We start from the raw sequence: 19,857 nt of genomic DNA, 5'->3' as shown, positions 1-19,857 counted from the left end.
CAGCGTAGGTACTCTTGCTATCGACAATAAAGAACGCCGTAGGGACGGTTTTCCTTCCTACGGTTAGATCCACATTCAGCACACCTTGTGCGTCAGATGCTTGGCCGTTGAAATCGCTCAGTGTCACATTGGTCTTGATCAGATCCGAGCTGGAACGTCCCAACCGACGTAGCATGGAGTATGGCATGATATTAACTGCCGCTCCGGTGTCTACCAACATCTTGTTGACAGGCTGCCCATCGATGTAACCTCTCAAGTACAGGGCCTTCAGATGCACGTAACTCCTTTCTTGTGGCTTCTCAAAGATGACCGGCCGTGGGCCGCAGATCCAATTGCGCCACGGGTGCTTCATATAATCTTGGAGCGCTAAACTCCGTTGGAAGAATGAAGACCATGTTTGTGCCGGCCGATGTATCATCATCGGCTTTCCTCTCGCTAGGGCGCCACTCTTTCCTTTGTGGCCGACCTTCTTCGTCCAGGGTTCGCTGAATTTTGGCGGCCAAATCAGGCCGTGCCTTCCTCAGCGTGTGCAGGTACAATCTTTCAGCTTCTTCCAACCCGCGTAGACGCTGAACCCTTCGCTTTTGGGAACGGCTGAGCCCATCAGGGCACCACCTGGGCCGATGATACTTGTCTTCTTCATCATCGTCCTCTAGTTCCTCGAGATCTTCTACCCGAGCGGACTCAGCATGCTTGTTCCGAGGCGGGAGAGGCCCTAGACGCTTGAACACGGATACGTTAGCTGCATCCTTCTTCCTTTGTTTGCATTCCGGGCAGTTCTCGATTGTTGGCAATCGGCTCATTCCTGAGTCCCAGCAATGTTTGAAGAAAGGACAGTCCCAGTGCCTATCCATGTCATCCTGCCCCCTTGGCCTCTCTCGAGCGTGACGATTGTACCCGTTGTTGTTTCTATCATGCTGACGGTACCTCCTGTCTTCTGCATCAGACCGACAAATTCTCTCATCATCTACGCCGTAGCGCCGACGTCGGTCGTACTGTTGCTCATATTTGTTGAGGAGATGCACGGAGAGTGGACGTTGATACCGCACGCTTCTCACTTCCTCCTCTCGTCGGGTACCGTCTCGTCATCATCTTGGGGCCGGTCGCGTGGATCGGCCTCCTCTTTATCCTTGCCACGGGAGTGGCTGCTCTCTGCCTCATCTTTGCCATGGCGGCTTGCAAGCCCTGCCATGTTGACACCAAAGGAGAACTCTGGCTGGTATATGGAGTGGCTGAGATCCACCATGCTGACGCCAGACAACGGACGTGAGCTTCTATCGAGCTTGATACCGTGCGGACGGGTCTCCTCAAAGAAGCCGATGAGTTCGGCTTCGAGGGTTGCCTTGATCTCGTCATGTTTCTTCTTGAGTTCATCAGGCAGATCCTCGTACTTGACCGGAGTGCCTTCCGCCATCTCGGATGTGGATGGCGATGTGGTGGATGTCGAAGGTTGTCCCACCGGGCGTGCCAGAATGTGTTGACGTCAGAAACCCCCGGCGGGCGGAGACGGGCAACACGGTAGAGCCGGGAACAACTAGGGCTGCGGCTGGCCCCGGTCCCTCGGAGCGACGGCCCGCAAAGCCTCCTCGGTCACACGTCCGATGCTATCGCAAGGGCGTGCCACCTGACCTATACCTGGTCAGGAAGGTGTTGATGATGCCTCGCTTAGTTTCCTGCATGGCATACACGTAAACATTAAATACGAGCCTCGATCGGCTCTCAGGTTATCCTGTGAATCGGCTCAAAGAGCCGATCCACCCATGATTCGAACGAGGTGTCCGAATATATGGTGGTCCTGCTTGATCAAGATAAAGCTAATGAGATCTACGACGATTTAGGGTTTTCACCGCATAATCGGATCATCCTACTCACGATTGGGCCTCGCGCTCGCGCACGGTGACCGTAAGCCGATCCTAGACAGGGCCTAAAAACCAACACGAGGTTGATCCCCGGAACATCCTTTCTAGGGCTAGCAAACGTCACCCTACACGTCGCTGGATCCTCCAACCCTTTGTAGGGCCTAACTAATGCGGATGTTAAACTAATCCTTGATGAACAAGGAGCAACCGTAACGGATCAGATCTACTAAACTATGATCAAGCGGGTGCCGCCCTACACCTAAGATAGGTGTAAGGGCGGCTAGATGTGCAAGGGTTGCATAACGAAAGCATATGATTCTAAGAACAATGCTAACCCTAACACACCTAAGATAACTACGTTGCTCGCCATCAAAAAGGCTTCGAGCACGAGCAACGCATGAACAACGTGGGTAGGCTTGTGCTGCCTAGATCGCAAGATGCGATCTAGGCAGCATGGTGCTTACCGGAGAAACCCTCGAGACGAAGGAGTTGGCGATGCGCCGAGATTTGTTTGTGTTGAACGTTGGTTGTTGTTTATTCCATAAACCCTAGATACATATTTATAGTCCAAGGGACTTTCTAATTCAGGCGTGCACCTAACCGTGCACGGGTAAAACTCTAACTAATCGACACGCAATCTAATATGTTACAGATACAAGGGCAAACTAGCCCAAACTTTGCATGTAAGGCCGATTCACGTATTTCTTCTATATATATTCTTCAAGCCCACCTTGATCGCGGCCCACCTCTGACTCGGTCAAATTCTGGTGATAACAACTACAACCTAGTTTTTTTATGTTTTGCTACAACCTATTTGACTACAGTAGCACTACAACCTAGTTTTTCTTGAAATTCTATTTGACTACAGCAGCACTACTGCATTCATTTGCTACTGCATTTTATTGAACCAACCAAACTACTAATGGAGATGCACATTTGAGCAAGCTCAAACCATCTCTAGAACACTAGAAATACCAACACAGCTTGGTACTGCAAGCAATCCATAGCAACTAGGCTAGCCAGAGAGGGAATTCGAAGCAGCATTGCAAGGAGAGCATTCACTTGGGAGGTGAGAGGGGCAGGGGACATGGGAGTGGGGAGGACAGGGGAGAGGAGATCTCACCGAACGGGTGGCGGTGGCAGGAATCAAGCGGTGGTGGTGGCGCTATCCTCCTCCTCCTCCTCGGCGACGGCGGCTCGGGCTCGAGCGTGAACCACTGGGCTCGGGTGTCCTCCTCCTCCTCCTCCTCGGTGGCGGTGGCAGCTCGGGCGTCCTCCTCCTCCTCGGTGGCGGCGGCGGCTCGGGTGTCCTCCTCCTCCTCGGTGGCGGTGGCGGCTCGGGCGTCCTCCTCCTCAGCAGCGGCGGCGCTAGGCGGTGGCTCTAGGCGGTGGCGACGGCGCTAGGCGGTGGTGACGGTGGCAGTTAGCTAGGCTTCGTGCGCGAATAAGAACTGTGGAAGGGTGGGGAAGAAAGGGTGTTCGCGACTATTTCACCAAGTGTAAATATTCTGTGGCGCACCAAAGTTGGCATGCGCCATAGAATTCCATAATTCTGTGGCGCACTAAGTGGGACATGCGCCACAGAATTAAGGAATTCTATGGCGCATGCAGTACTAGGTGCGCCACGGAATATTTACACTTGGTAAACAAACTGGGCTAATGCCGTGTTCTGTCAGAAACACCGCATTAGCCCAGTGGTTAAGCCCACTGGTAGGCTTGGGTAACCCAGGTTCGAACCCTGGTTGCCCCTACTTTTTTCCCTTTTTAAAAATGTTTTTGTTACATTTTCAAGAAACAACACAACATTTAATAATAATTACTAGAGCTTTTCAATTACAAATTACTTGTCTCACACACACATGTTCTTGTCTCTCTCACACACACATGCATGTACTTGTCACACACACATACACCAAAAAAGATCTTCGTCCCGGCTCCGAGCTCTAGCGTCTGTTCGCAATGTTCTTGCCCATTCTCACACACACATGCATGCATGTACTTTTCTCATACAAACATTATTTAGTAATTTTTAGAGAATTATAAATTACTTGTCTCATACAAACATGTTCTTGTTTCTCTCACACACACATGCATGTACTTGTCTAACACACACACTCACACACATGTGATAGACCAAAAAAATATCTTCTTCGTCCCGGCTCCGAGCTCTAGCGTCTCTTCGCAATCTTCTTGCCCTTTCGGTTGTTGGCGGTTGAATACTTTATGCCGGCCACCTTGAGATTTCTTCGCGTGAACGGACAACCTTTAGAGGGTAGGGAGGTCTTCCTTCTTACTTTACTAGTAGTAGGCATGTCGAAGTGCTCGTCGAATTCCTCCTCAATCTTCGGGTCACCGTTCTTGTCCAAGTCTTCCTCGTTGGCGTCTCCTTGCATTCCTATGATGCTCCTCTTGCCCCTCCTCACGACAACACGGCTAGGCCTCGACGGATCGGTGATGAAGAAGCATTGGTCAACTTGGCTACCGAGTACCCATGGCTCATTTTTCGCGGATGCGTTCTTCGATTTTGCATCGGGTATAACCATGGTTGTGAAATATCGGCCTTCTTTTTCGACCTTCTTGGCCCATCTCACACGAAACATTGGCACCGTCTCTCCACAGTAATTGAGCTCCCATATCTCCTCGATCCTTCCAAAAAATCTTTCCTTGACATTAGTCTCGTCATCGGCGTATGGCATCATAGTTACTCCTGAGTTTTGATTTTCACTATTTCTGTCCTTTTCCTCGGTGTAGAATCTGTAACCGTTGATGTCGTACCCCTGATAGGTCCTTACGTTATGCGTGGGTCCCTGTGATAAGGTGTATATGAGTTTTTCATCTTCGGTAGAAGGCCTTTTCTCTCGTGCTTCAACCAGTTGAGTTTGCTTGAACCAACGCGTCAAGCTGGAGTTGTGCTTTTTGGTTACGTCTCCCATCTTCCTCGGCCGGCCCATATCGATGTAATTCTGCTCGACCATGCTTTTGTGCTCTTGCACGAAAGGTTCGATCAGTTTTAAGTGTTGTAGCGCGACCCGATGAGCCCTGTCAAAGTCGTCGCATCGATTGTCAATGCCGACATGGACTGAGCGGTAGCCCTCGCGGTGACCGACTCCAGCGAGCCTCCCGAGGTGCGTCCCGGGGGTAGACCAACATGATCCTCGTCGTCCTCGGTGCTTAGATAATTCCGGCGAAGGAGATGCACTCGTAGGTTAGAAACCCCTTGGCCATGCTTGCGTCCGGACGGGCCTTATTGCGAACGTATCCTTTCATGACACCGTTCCGCCTTTCGAAAGGCATCATGTTGTGGAGGAACGTTGGGCCGAGCTGCTTGATGTCTTCAACGACATGGAGAAGGAGATGGACGCATATATCACATAATGCAGGCGGGAAGTAAATCTCGAGCTCACATAGTATCACCACGATCTCATCCTGTAGCATCTTGAGCTACCTCACGCCGATTGACTTCCTGGTGATAACGTCAAAAAAGTTGCAAAGGCCAAACAGCGTATCACGGACTGCTCGTCCATTATGCCTCGGATCGCAACGGGGAGTATCTGCGTCATTAGCACGTGGCAATCGTGAGACTTCATCCCGGTGAACCTCTTCTTCGCTACGTCCAGGTATCTGCTTATATTTCCCGAGTAACCGTGAGGAACTTTCACTCCTAGGAGGCACCTGAAAACTCGCTCGAGCTCCTCCGGACTCGTTGTGAAGCGAGCAGCGGGAAGCTGCACCGCGTTCTTCTTAGCCCTTTTGCGGAGACGTTGAGTCCCTTCCGTCCGATCATCATCATCATCGTCGTCGTCGGTATCGGGGCTTGAAGATCTTTCCCGATGCCAAAATGTTTAAGATCGTATCTTGCTTTCGATCCATCCTTGGACTTTTCGAGTTGCAAAGAGTGCCAAGCAGACTCTCGGTAACGTTCTTCGTAATGTGCATGACATCGAGGCTGTGGGGCATGTGGAGGACCTTCCAGTACTCCAAGTCGTGGAAAACAGACCTCGCTTTCCATACACCGAGCAACGGCTCTGGCTTCGGTCGCTTCTTTCCCGGCGCTGGGCACTCCTTCCAATTTTTCAGAAGATCATCGATTTCTGCGCCGCTCCTCGGGCGTGGGGGTCCATCGGGCTCATCTTTACCATTGAACAGATCACCGCGTTTTCTCCACGGGTGATCCAAGCGAAGCCACCTTCGAGCACTCGGGTACACGGTTTTCGAGGACCCGGGATCCCTTGGTAGTTGTAGATGCGGGGTCTCGTCCATGCACTTCACACAGCCGTTGAATCCGTGGCCGACCTGGGCAGATACATATGCGTAACCAGGATAGTCCGTGACCGTCGTGATCAACGCGGCTCTCATATCGATATAAGTTATAGTGTAGGCGTCCCACGTACGGGGTGGCGTCTTCCACAACGTGTCTAACTCCTCTTTCAGCAGCCCGAGATACAAATGCATGTCGACACCTGGTTGTTTCGGCCCCTGAATGAGAATACTCATGTGTATGTACCTTTGCTTGGTGCACAGCCACGGGGGTAGGTTGTAAGGCCATACAAACACAGGCCGGGTGCTATGCGTGCTACTCCGGTTGCCGAACGGATTGAGTCCATCGGTGCTCATACCCGGCCTGATGTTCCTTGCGTCGCCCCGAACCTAGGGAAGGCGATGTCCAATGCTTGCCACCGTCCGGCGTCCGAAGGGTGTGTCAAGCATATAGCCCATCTCCGGATCTTCTTCGGGCTTCTCGCCTTTCCGCGTGCCATTGCATGAGCTTTGCTTCCTTAGGGTCCACGAAATACCGCTGCAGACGGGGAGTGATAGGAAAGTACCATACCACTTTTCGAGGTACCTTCTTGTTCCCAACCTTGTACCGTCCGTGGCCACACACCGGACATGTGGTTCTGTCATTGTACTCGCACCTATAAATCACACAATCATTAATGCAGGCGTGGTATTTTTCGTGCGGTAGGTCAAGGGGACACACGACTTTCTTGGCCTCCTCGGTACTACTTGGCAATGTGTTCCCCCTCCGGGAGACGATCGTGCCAGAATTTTAAGTTCTTGCCGAAGCTAGAATCGGTCCACTTGTTCTGCGTCTTCATCCGCGAGTAATCAAGCGTTACATGCAAGCGCGTATCCTGCGGACGACACCCAGGAAAGATCGGAGTCATCCCGTCTTTCTCCATTTGCGTTAGCTTGGCTCTCTCTCTAGCTGCAACTCTATTGTTGCTCGTCTCCTGGAGGAGAAGATCTTGAACATGAGAGTCCCGCAAGGCCTAAATTAGCGGGTTCGCGCCGGAATCTTCTTCTTCATCATGATGATCTTCTCCGCCGGCATCTTCTTCTTCATGATGATCTTCTCCACCGACTTCTTCTTCATGATGATAGTCCCCGTCGGCATGATGATAGTCTTCTTCATGATGATAGTCATCTCGCTCGACATGGTCTTCATGCGCACCATTTGATGGGGCCGGCCGCGCCTGGTTGTCTTGCATGAAACCGCGCCTCGGCAGGTGCTCCTCCGGCTTGTCCGGAATCGGGGTTGATCCAGCGCTCGAGTTTGCATGATCGACACGGACATCTTATCCGGCGCCTATTGTTCCGAATCATGTCCTCCTTCGCGTCTATCTTGTATCTAGAGATTCGAGCGGAACTCATCGAGAGGACCATGCTTGCCTCGCAAATGGTATACATAGAACAGGAAATTAGAACCGCAACAAATGCACACACATGCATGGGCCGTACCTCTCCTCAAGGTATTACATGGAGCGGAAAAATTCGGCATGACCTCTCCTCAAGGTAGGACATATGGGTAGTGCAAAATTTGCCGAAACGGAAATGAATCAACATTTCGGCAAACATCCATGCACCACACCGGCACACACACAAGCGCTTCACCTGCAACAAGCATCCATACACACGATGGCCACACAAGATCTACAAGCATATGCATGTCTCCTCCAAGCATATGTATGTCTCCTCCAACTACTCACCTTGTAGATTCGATACCGAGACGAGACTGCGATCGATGAGTTCGAGAGGAGGAGAGACTATGGAGAGCCTTCTCCCCAACTCCAATTATGTATCAACCAAAGTAAGTGCAATAAATACCCAAGCAAGTGAAAAGTAGAGCCAAAATGGTATGAGAGAGAAGGGGGGACGAGCTAGATGGAGGAAGAAGAATGGCTTGTGTAGTGTGGTAGGTGGGAGGTTGGCTCACTTTTGTATATCTGGTTCGCTAATCCCGTGGCGCACCGAACACGGTGCGCCACGGAATACCTTATTTCGTGGCGCACTGTGCAACTGCGCCACAGAATAGCTTATTTTTGTGGCGCACTGTTGCCGTGCGCCACAGAATAAGGAATTTCTGTGGCGCACTGGGGTACGTGCGCCATAGAAATAGTAAAACCAATGATTGGGGGTGACAGGTTGTGGGGCCCACCAAGTTTTTGTGGCGCACGTTTCGCTGGTGCGCCACAAAATTAAGCTATTTCTGTGGCGCACCCTTACTGGTGCACCACAAAATAAATTTCTGTGGCGCATTTTTAACGGTGCGCCACAGAACTAAGCTCCGCCTATAAGGGTTTTCCTACTAGTGTGTGATCCAGCGCTGGAAGTAATCCTCGCAACGACGTTGCCACAATTTGGGGTTGGTACCATAAAATTGCGGCAAATCGACACGGGGACCGTGGAAGGTATTAGAGCCATGAAATGTCCCCGCAGAATTTGGACTGTCGTAGGTGTGGTGGTTAAGGGCGAGATTCATACCTCCTCCCGGAGGAGGCATGTGTGAGTCACACGCCGTCCCCCGGCCTGCGTGTGTCCAACGGCGGTCATCCGGGCCCGCGGGGTTCCCCTCCAGCTCCTTGGTGTATGAAGCCGACGGATCTCCCGCCGTAGCTGCTGGGACGGGGCGATGTAAACCCGCGACCAGCGTAGTGAGTTGCGCGATCTCGTGGCTGAGGGAACCACGGACCACGTCCAGCTCCTGCCTGATCTGGGTCTTGACGCCCTCCAAATCAGAGGATAGGGCCGCCATACCTTGATCGACGCCCTTGAGGTGCTTCTGCGTGTCGATGACGAAGGGCTGGAAATTCCCCAGGAGGGCTGCTCCGCGTCCTCCGCCATGTTGACCTTGATGAGCTCGTACAGGGTCTTGGATTCTGGGGAGAGGGACTCCATTGCTTCGGATCGGCGGCGCGATACGAAGCGAGTTGCGTGGTGGTGGTTGGGAATCTCCAGAATTGGGGATCGAGTGGCTCTGATACCACTTGTAAGGTGCTACTAGATCGGATCTCACGACAAGGAAGCTAGATCTCTTCAACAACTCTAGTTTTGCTCGATAAACCACCCTTCCACCCCCGAGCAAGTCATCCACGGCATCAGCCGGGTTCGAAAGCAATTACAACCTCCCTAACTCCGGCACGGGATCAGAATATATATAGCATAGCTACGATGGGCCGGGCTTCACTTGGTCCAGTTGTCTCCCGCGTAGCGCGACGAAGGCCGTCTGCTTCTCGTGGGCCGGCCCATGCTTCTTGGCGATGATTCGAATGCTCCAGTGTCGTTCCCGCCCTCGCCTTGGTCATCAGTGGTAGCAGGATCGCTGACAGAGAGAGAGAGGCGTATTACATATTTTGGGCTGAATAGTCCCACCTCGTTCCCTTACGCCAAGATTTACCTGTTTATATACGTTCAGAAGTTCCCTAGAATCAGCAAGCTGAAGATGGGAATCAATCAACAACATGATTGGTCTTAATCATATGTGGTGCAGCCAGATGGGCAATGAGAGGATTAAGCTGAAGATGTGCAGCCTGATGGACAATGAGAGGGATTGGCATTGAACGGGACTCATGATGGGCAAATAACTGTGCTGGGACACGTGCATCAATGAAAGGAGATGATGTTGCCTACGATGTATCTGATCTAATCAAATCAAGAGATGAGAGTTTGCTGCTCCCCACGGGGGGTTTGCTCGAACCGCGGCAAACAGAGAGGGAAGGGGAAGAGTAAGCTGGCCTAAAAAGGCGATCTAAGGACGGTAACTTTTGGTACCAACAAAAATCATTACGTAATACGTAGTATGATGAAGTATAACAGTATTTACGATAATTATATAGATCTAATTTGATCCAGGTATATCTCTGACGGTGTTATGACCTGTATTTTTGTTATTTCAGAAGATGGTAATACCGGTGAGTAATGGTATACCTAAATTAATATAATATACATAAAAAGAAAGAGCGGCATGTTGCGTAAAAGAGGAGGGGTTTACTGACACAAAATAGATATCACTCAGGGTGTTTTTCTACAATGTGTATGAATCTCAAAGACGAAAATTTTCGTACAATTATGTCAGGGGGTGATGGCGACACACATCTGTATGTTTTCGAGGCTAAATAAACGGATAGATCGAGGATGCACCAATGGTACACCTAACCGAAGAGCGTGTCGTGGACGCGCTAAGTCTAGCTAATTTATGCCTACTTGATAAAAAAAAAAATCTCACCCATTGTAAGCTCTGAAAGGTCTCGCCGCACACATATCGGCATATGTGGACCAAGAAGAAAGTGGAGGATGTGTGGCTATGAAGGTTGAAGAAGCGTGGGACAAAATTCTTGATCACGAGTATTCAATATAAAACAATCCGATATAAATGGAATACTGGTGCCATTGAGTTCTAATTTGATCCAGGTATATCTAGAACCTTTGTTGTGCAACTTTACAATAATTATATAGATCTATATGTGTTTGCCCGTAGCAACGCACGAACAGTTTTGCTAGTAAACTATAAAGTATCTTTATCGACAAGAAATGGTAGTACATGTGGGGGCCTCGGTTGACATGTGCACTACCGAATCCTCGAGCGTGCGCGGTCGGTGTGCACGCCTGAAGCGAGCCGCGCCGCTGGTAGTGGTAACTGGTATGGACGTCGTCTACGTGTTGACGTCGCCTGCTTGCCTGGCCTGCGCTGCGGGTGTGTACGGACGGACGTGCAGCCTAAACACGGCGGTGGTACGTGCGATGTCTTCCCGGCTTCGGCTGGTCAGGTCAAGCGGAATAAACATTGAACTGCCTTTCTAATTTTCTTCAACGTTGACAATCGATCGACTCATCGCCGGATCCATTTGTCAACTCGCTAGCTGTTAAGTACTCATTTCCGTGCTAGCTCCTTGACATCATCCATCTGGTTGCCGTACGCAAGACGCGACCGGCGGATACGAAAGCAAATGCGACTCATTCAGATACACTAGTATATACTGTAATAACAATAGTCCGTATCGACGCACGCACGACACCGCTAGCTTAGCTGATCGATATACTACGTCTGCTTCAGGACAATTCTGCTGCTGGGAATTGTTCGTGTGCCTGTTAGAGCGAATTTTTAGCAAAAAGGACCACCTGCTCCAATGAAATGACAAAAAGAACCATCTGTGAGTGAAAATGGCAAAAGTGCCATGGCGGCACGCTCGCCAGCCGACACGTGGCAGGTGCCGCCGCCGGCTGTGGCGGCACGTCCGCTCGCTCATGGTCGCCGTCACCCGCCGTTACGCCCGTCGACCGAGGTGGGCCCTGCCGCCACGGACAAGGGCGGCACGCTGACGTGGCCCCCTGCCTCCACCGGCTGTGGCGGCAAGTCAGCTGCCGGCCCGACAAACGCAGCAGGCCTGCTGCACTGATTCCCACGAGTACTGATTCCCACGAGCACTGATTCCCATGCATTGCTTTTCAGCTGATTGCTTTGCTTTTTTGCCACGGTTTTGTGCTGTGGCGCGTGAATGGAGTGACTGCAGCTGATTTCGATGTTGTATGGGTGTAACTCGCCCGATTCGCATGCATTTGGTGCAGACATGACTCGACTGATACAGGAAATAGACCACCGAAAGTGCTTCAGCAGTCTAACTCCGCATGCTTTAAAAGCAGCAGCTGCTCACTCCTCACAGAGCAAGTTCTCACTCACGCGCAGCTACTGCTTCTCTTGCTTCTCTCGCTTCTCTCGTACGAACAGACAGAAAATTAGCATAGCTAGTGATTAAGTGCGTGAAGGGGCAGTAGAAGGACTAATACATCAAGGTGAGTTATGTGAGATATTTGATTATATTCGTACATGCACAAATTTTGTTACCATTTGTTGTTTACTGCAGTGTATCTTACTTTAGTAATTAGACATGTAACATTGAATTTGCGTAGTCTAGTGAAGTATTATTGTATGTATGAGTGAAATTTTAACATATGAACACATGGATGAATTTAGGTGGATTGGAGCATATATCTGCTAGTGTAGTATTATTGTATGTATGAGTGAAATTATAACATATGAGGAAAAAAACTAATTTATTGAAGCACGTTAGCTGGATGATATTAGTTGGAAATATCGTGAGGCGTAATTTATTGTTTGACGAATTGTTATAGGTAAAATAATCCTTTTTAACAATAAATGAGTAGTAATTTTGAAAAAGTCATAATGTCATGTTAAAATATCTGATGTAACGAAATTATTAAAACATGAATATGATTTAAGGTAGGATGTTACTAATATTATTTTAAAAATCTAGTTGTGCGGTAGGTACGATGGAAAAATTGGTAGTGTTCTATGGGGATGTCGTACGTGATGAATTTGGAGGGGTGGATTTCTCGAACTGTGACTCGATGGAAGTTACAGTGATAGATATGGTTAACACAGCATTTGCGGATGTAAGAAAATGCATCCGAGTCCCATTTGGTGAGGGGATGCGTGGCATGAGGATGACAGTTGAGGCTCTTATCTGCGTAGAAGGGAATGATAGGACAGGACCTCCCCGTTGGGGTTTGCGGGAGGTAAAAAATGATACAAATTGGCGTACGTACATGAGGTTTGCAAGCACACCTGGTGCTGCTATGTACGGACGGCCGATGGTGTATGTGAAATTTATTTCAGCTAGTGATGATGTCGGAAGTAGTAGGAGCGCTGCAGAGGAGCAATTGTCCATCACCGCAGGCCCTAGTACCGGCCCGTCGGAGCAGCTTGCCATCACCGCTACTCCTAGCATGGGCCCATCGGAGCAGATGCCTAGCCACCATAATGTTGGCCCAGGATATTGGTCCGCGGTCGTCGACATCAGCGAACACGTGGAGGGATTGCCTGAGGCGTTAGATGATGACGCTCGTTCATCTTCGTCCGAATCCTCATCGGACGAAGAAGGCGCCGGTCCTTCCCGGAGGGCGGTTGCAGGTCCAATGGACCCCGACTTCTTACGAGACCATGACCATAAGCAATGAATTTCGCTCTGTTCCGGGCCTAGGAGAGGACGATCCGCTAGTTGGGCAAAGTTTCCACGACAAGGAATCCGCTGACCAGGCAATAAAGAGGTATGCATTGGGCATATCTCGACAGCACAGAGTGAAGCAGTCTGATCGAAGTCAGCTAAAAGTGATATGTATCAAACTGAATGAGGGGTGTAGGGGGAGAGTGATCGCTCGAAAGAGCTCTGGGGTATGTCAGCCCTGACATATCTCAAAAATAGAACCACATACCTGCGAGCAGGTTGGGGCTCTGGATAACCACCGGAACGTCACCGCAAAATATGTGTCACATATCATGCAAGTGTTGGTGGAAAAAGACACCAATGTCAGTGTGAAGACGCTGCAAGAGACTGCAGAAGATCAGATTGGCTTCCATGTCAGCTCCGGAAAGGCAAGGCGTGCGAAGGAGGAGATCTTCCAGAGGCTGTATGGCACATATGAGCAAGCATATGACCTAGCCCCCAGAATGCTCCATCAGATATCGTCAAGTAACCCCGGGACTCAAGTATTCAGGAGACAACGTCAACACCCCAGGGAGCCAAATGAAGAAATACTTGACCGTTTATTCTGGGCATTCCCCCAGGTTATACAGGCATTCCAACACTGTCGTCCGGTGATATCTATAGATGGTACCTTCCTCACTTGGAAAGTACAAGGGCACACTCCTCGTTGGCGATCGTAGCGGATGCAAACAATCAGCTCCTTCCTATTGCATATGCATTGGTGGAGAGCGAGAATAAGGATAGTTGGTTCGGTTCCTGTGCTTGCTTGAAGATTTCGGTTGTCGGAAATCGCCCCGATGTTTGCATCATCTCTGATCGCAACACGGGGCTATTGAGCGTGCTAGAATTTTTGAAGGTGGCACAAGATCCTGAATGGGGGTGGCCCGATCTAGAGACAAGGTGGTGCATGCGGCATTTGGCAGCCAATTTTTACTCAAAATTCAAGAACAAGGATTGGTTCAAGCTGTTCAAGAGAATGTGCATGCAGAAGACAACAGAGAAGATGAATGCAATTTGGAGTGGAATCAATGCAAAAAATGAGAAAGCTGCGTTGCCACAGAGAACAGATCGGAGGGGTCGTACCAGGACAGTTAATTTGTCTACGTGGATTGCCGAGAGTTGCCCCGATTTTAGCAAGTGGGCGCTTGCTTACGACTCTGGGGCTCGGTACGGCATAATGACCACCAACATGTTAGAGGTGTACAATGGCGTGCTGAAAGATGTGCGCGCCCTCCCCATCACGGCGCTGATTAATGAAACTTGGAACCGGACTTTGTCGTACTTTGCAGACAGAGTCCAGGTTGCCAACGCTCGGGACGCACTGAACAAGCCATGGTCTGAAAAGATGCAGCGACATCTTGACGAGAAAGCCAAAAAAGCACAAAGCCATGGTTTCCGTCAAATTGATGCACTTAGGAATAATTGGGAAATACATGTACGCGCCAAGTTTGTCAGAGGTCACCACAGAGGCTCAAGAAAGCATGCTGTCACCCTCGGACCTAACTCATGTGAGTGCAGTTGTAACAAGCCAAAACTTTTGGGATAACCCTGTAGTCATGTCCTCAAGGCTGCTTCAGCACAGAACATCAGCGTGGAGACCTACATATCTCCGTACTTCAACACATACAACCTACTACACACATGGAACGGTGAGTTCTGGACATGGGGCATTGGGCAGCACTATAGGGATGTATGGCCGGATAAATCCACCATATGGGTTCCAGACCCGATGTTGAAGAGGACCGCGAAGGGTCGACACCAATCTCGCCGTCATAGAAATGACATGGACCATAGTCAGACGGGAGAACCGCGCCGTTTTCGCGTTTGCAGATGTCCCGGTCATTGATGGCGTGTATTTCACACGTTCGTTGGGAACCCCAAGAGGAAGGTATGATCCGCACAGCAGCAAGTTTTCCCTCAGAAAGAAACCAAGGTTTATCGAACCAGGAGGAGCCAAGAAGCACGTTGAAGGTTGATGGCGGCGGGATGTAGTGCGGCGCAACACCGGAGATTCCGGCGCCAACGTGGAACCCGCACAACACAACCAAAGTACTTTGCCCCAACGAAACAGTGAGGTTGTCAATCTCACCGGCTTGCTGTAACAAAGGATTAACCGTATTGTGTGGAAGATGATTGTTTGCGAGAGAAAACGGTAAAAACAAGTATTGCAGCAGATTTGTATTTCAGTATTAAAGAATGGACCGGGGTCCACAGTTCACTAGAGGTGTCTCTCCCATAAGATAAAAGCATGTTGGGTGAACAAATTACGGTCGGGCAATTGACAAATAGAGAGGGCATAACAATGCACATACATGTCATGATAAGTATAGTGAGATTTAATTGGGCATTACGACAAAGTACATAGACCGCCATCCAAGTCGCATCTATGCCTAAAAGTCCACCTTCGGAGTTATCATCCGAACCCCTTCCAGTATTAAGTTGCAAAGCAACAGACAATTGCATTAAGTATGGTGCGTAATGTAATCAATAACTACATCCTTAGACATAGCCTCAATGTTTTATCCCTAGTGACAACAGCACAACACAACCTTAGAACTTTCTGTCACTGTCCCTGGTGTCAATGCAGGCATGAACCCACTATCGAGCATAAATACTCCCTCTTGGAGTTAAGAGCAAAAACTTGGCCAGAGCCTCTACTAATAACGGAGAGCATGCAAGATCATAAACAACACATATGTAATAACTTGATAATTAACATAACATGGTATTCTCTATCCATCGGATCCCGACAAACACAACATAGAGTATTACGGATAGATGATCTTGATCATGTTAGGCAGCTCACAAGATCCAACAATGAAGCACAATGAGGAGAAGACAACCATCTAGCTACTTCTATGGACCCATAGTCCGGGGGTGAACTACTCACTCATCACTCCGGAGGCGACCATGGCGGTGTAGAGTCCTCCGGGAGATGAATCCCTCTCCGGCGGGGTGCCGGAGGAGATCTCCAGAATCCCCGAGATGGGATTGGCGGCGGCGGCGTCTCGGTAAGGTTTTCCGTATCGTGGTTTTTTCGCATCGGGGGTTTCGCGACGGAGGCTTTAAGTAGGCGGAAGGGCAACGTGGGGGGCCACACGGGGCCCCACACCATAGGTCGGCGCGGCCAAGGCCTGGGCCGCGCCGCCTATGGTGGCAGCCCCTCGTGGCCCCACTTCGACTCCTCTTCGGTCTTCCGGAAGCTTCGTGGCAAAATAGGACCCCGGGTCTTGATTTCGTCCAATTCCGAGAATATTTCGTTACTAGGATTTCTGAAACCAAAAACAGCGAGAAAACAGCAAGCGGCTCTTCGGCATCTTGTTAATAGGTTAGTTCCGGAAAATGCACGAATATGACATAAAGTGTGCATAAAACATGTAGGTATCATCAATAATATGGCATGGAACATAAGAAATTATCGATACGTCGGAGACGTATCAGCATCCCCAAGCTTAGTTCTGCTCGTCCCGACCAGGTAAAACGATAACAAAGATAATTTCTGAAGTGACATGCCATCATAACCTTGATCATACGATTTGTAAACATATGTAATGAATGCAGCGATCAAAACAATGGTAATGACATGAGTAAACAAGTGAATCATAAAGCAAAGACTTTTCATGAATAGTACTTCAAGACAAGCATCAATAAGTCTTGCATAAGAGTTAACTCATAAAGCAATAAATCAAAGTAAAGGTATTGAAGCAACACAAAGGAAGATTAAGTTTCAGCGGTTGCTTTCAACTTATAACATGTATATCTCATGGATAATTGTTAACATAGAGTAATATAACAAGTGCAATATGCAAGTATGTAGGAATCAATGCACAGTTCACACAAGTGTTTGCTTCTTGAGGTGGACGAGAGATAGGTGAACTGACTCAACATAAAAGTAAAAAGAATGGTCCTTCAAAGAGGAAAGCATCGATTGCTATATTTGTGCTAGAGCTTTTATTTTGAAAACATGAAACAATTTTGTCAACGGTAGTAATAAAGCATATGAGTTATGTAAATTATATCTTACAAGTTGCAAGCCTCATGCATAGTATACTAATAGTGCCCGCACCTTGTCCTAATTAGCTTGGACTACCGGATCTTTGCAATACACATGTTTTAACCAAGTGTCACAATGGGGTACCTCCATGCCGCCTGTACAAAGGTCTAAGGAGAAAGCTCGCATTTTGGATTTCTCGCTTTTGATTATTCTCAACTTAGACATCCATACCGGGACAACATGGACAACGGATAATGGACTCCTCTTTAATGCATAAGCATGTGACAACAATTATTATTCTCATATGAGATTGAGGATATATGTCCAAAACTGAAACTTCCACCATGAATCATGGCTTTAGTTAGCGGCCCAATGTTCTTCTCTAACAATATGTATGCTCCAACCATTAAGGTGGTAGATCTCTCTTACTTCAGACAAGACGGACATGCATAGCAACTCACATGATATTCAACAAAGAATAGTTGATGGCATCCCCAGAAACATGGTTATCGCAAAACAAGCAACTTAATAAGAGATAAAGTGCATAAGTACATATTCAATACCACAATAGTTTTAAAGCTATTTGTCCCATGAGCTATATATTGTAAAGGTGAATGATGGAATTTTAAAGGTAGCACTCAAGCAATTTACTTTGGAATGGCGGATAAATACCATGTAGTAGGTAGGTATGGTGGACACAAATGGCATAGTGGTTGGCTCAAGGATTTGGATGCATGAGAAGTATTCCCTCTCGATACAAGGTTTAGGCTAGCAAGGTTATTTGAAACAAACACAAGGATGAACGGTGCAGCAAAACTCACATAAAAGACATATTGTAAACATTATAAGACTCTACACCGTCTTCCTTGTTGTTCAAAATTCAATACTAGATGTTATCTAGACTCTAGAGAAACCAAATATGCAAACCAAATTAGCAAGCTCTAAGTGTTTCTTCATTAATGGGTGCAAAGTATATGATGCAAGAGCTTAAACATGAGCACAACAATTGCCAAGTATCAATTTATCCAAGATATTTTAGAATCACTACATGTAGTATTTTCCAATTCCAACCATATAACAATTTAACGAAGAAGAAACTTCGCCATGAATACTATGAGTAGAGCCTAAGGATATACTTGTCCATATGCTACAGCGGAGCGTGTCTCTCTCCCACAAAGTGAATGCTAGGATCCATTTTATTCAAACAAAACAAAAACAAAAACAAACCGACGCTCCAAGCAAAGTGCATAAGATGTGATGGAATAAAAATATAGTTTCGGGGGAGGAACCTCGATAATGTTGTCGATGAAGAAGGGGATGCCTTGGGCATCCCCAATCTTAGACGCTTGAGTCTTCTTAGAATATGCAGGGGTGAACCACCGGGGCATCTCCAAGCTTAGAGCTTTCACTCTCCTTGATCATATTGTATCATACTCCTCTCTTGATCCTTGAAAACTTCCTCCACACCAAACTCGAAACAACTCATTAGAGGGTTAGTGCACAATAAAAATTAACATGTTCAGAGGTGACACAATCATTCTTAACACTTCTGGACATTGCATAAAGCTATTGGACATTAATGGATCAAAGAAATTCATCCAACATAGCAAAAGAGGCAATGCGAAATAAAAGGCAGAATCTGTCAAAACAGAACAGTCCGTAAAGATGGATTTTATTAGGCCACCAGAATTGCTCAAATGAAAATGCCCAAATTGAATGAAAGTTGCGTACATATCTGAGGATCACTCACGTAAATTGGCTTAGTTTTGTGAGTTACCTACAGAGAATTAGACCCAGATTCGTGACAGCAAAGAAATCTGTTTCTGCGCAGTAATCCAAATCTAGTATTTACTTTACCATCAAAGACTTTACTTGGCACAACAAAACATAAAACTAAGATAAGGAGAGGTTGCTACAGTAGTAAACAACTTCCAAGACTCAAATATAAAACAAAAATACTGTAGTAAAAACATGGGTTGTCTCCCATAAGCGCTTTTCTTTAACGCCTTTCAGCTAGGCGCAGAAAGTGTAACTCAAGTGTTATCAAAAGATGGAGCATTGATATCATAAGCTCCCCCATTTGTAGTGGTACTAAGGGCTTTGTCAATTTTAGGCCTATAGTAATATTTCTTTGGTTTAGGCACTTTAGAGACATACATAAACTTTTGCTCCTTTCCCACATAAGCTTTCTCTCTAAACTGTAAAGATGAAAAGGTTGAACCCAAGGTTCCCATAGCTTTTTCAAGTTCGCCAATCCTATCAATTTGATTATCATGGTCAACACAAGTTCCTAGGACACTAATTCTTTCATCAATTCCTCCTAAGGATTTATCAAGTTTATCCGTTTTAGCAAGTAACATCTCCAACTTAGTTTCAACACTAAATTTTTTCTCTATGGTTTCCAATTTTTTCATAACATCCTCAAGGGAGGTTTAAATTTTAGTTTCATTAACAGGTGGTGTTCCAAATAAACTCTCAATAATGCAACTAGCTTCTAAAGCGGGAGCGCCTAGGAAGTTACCTCCTGCGAGACAATCAAGAACATATCTATTCCAGCTAGAGATACCAACATAAAAATTCCCGAGTAGGATAGTGGTGGAGTGTTTCTTAGTGCACCTATTATGGGCATCACTAATTCTATACCAAGCATCTTTTAAACATTCTCCCCCTTGTTGCTTAAATGAACGAACTTCAACTTCAGGATTACTCATTTTAGCAGTAGTAA

This window comes from Lolium rigidum, chromosome 1 (genome assembly GCF_022539505.1).
Source record: "Lolium rigidum isolate FL_2022 chromosome 1, APGP_CSIRO_Lrig_0.1, whole genome shotgun sequence".
NCBI classification, from domain to species: Eukaryota; Viridiplantae; Streptophyta; class Magnoliopsida; order Poales; family Poaceae; genus Lolium; species Lolium rigidum.
Note: the sequence above shows the minus strand (reverse complement) of the source record.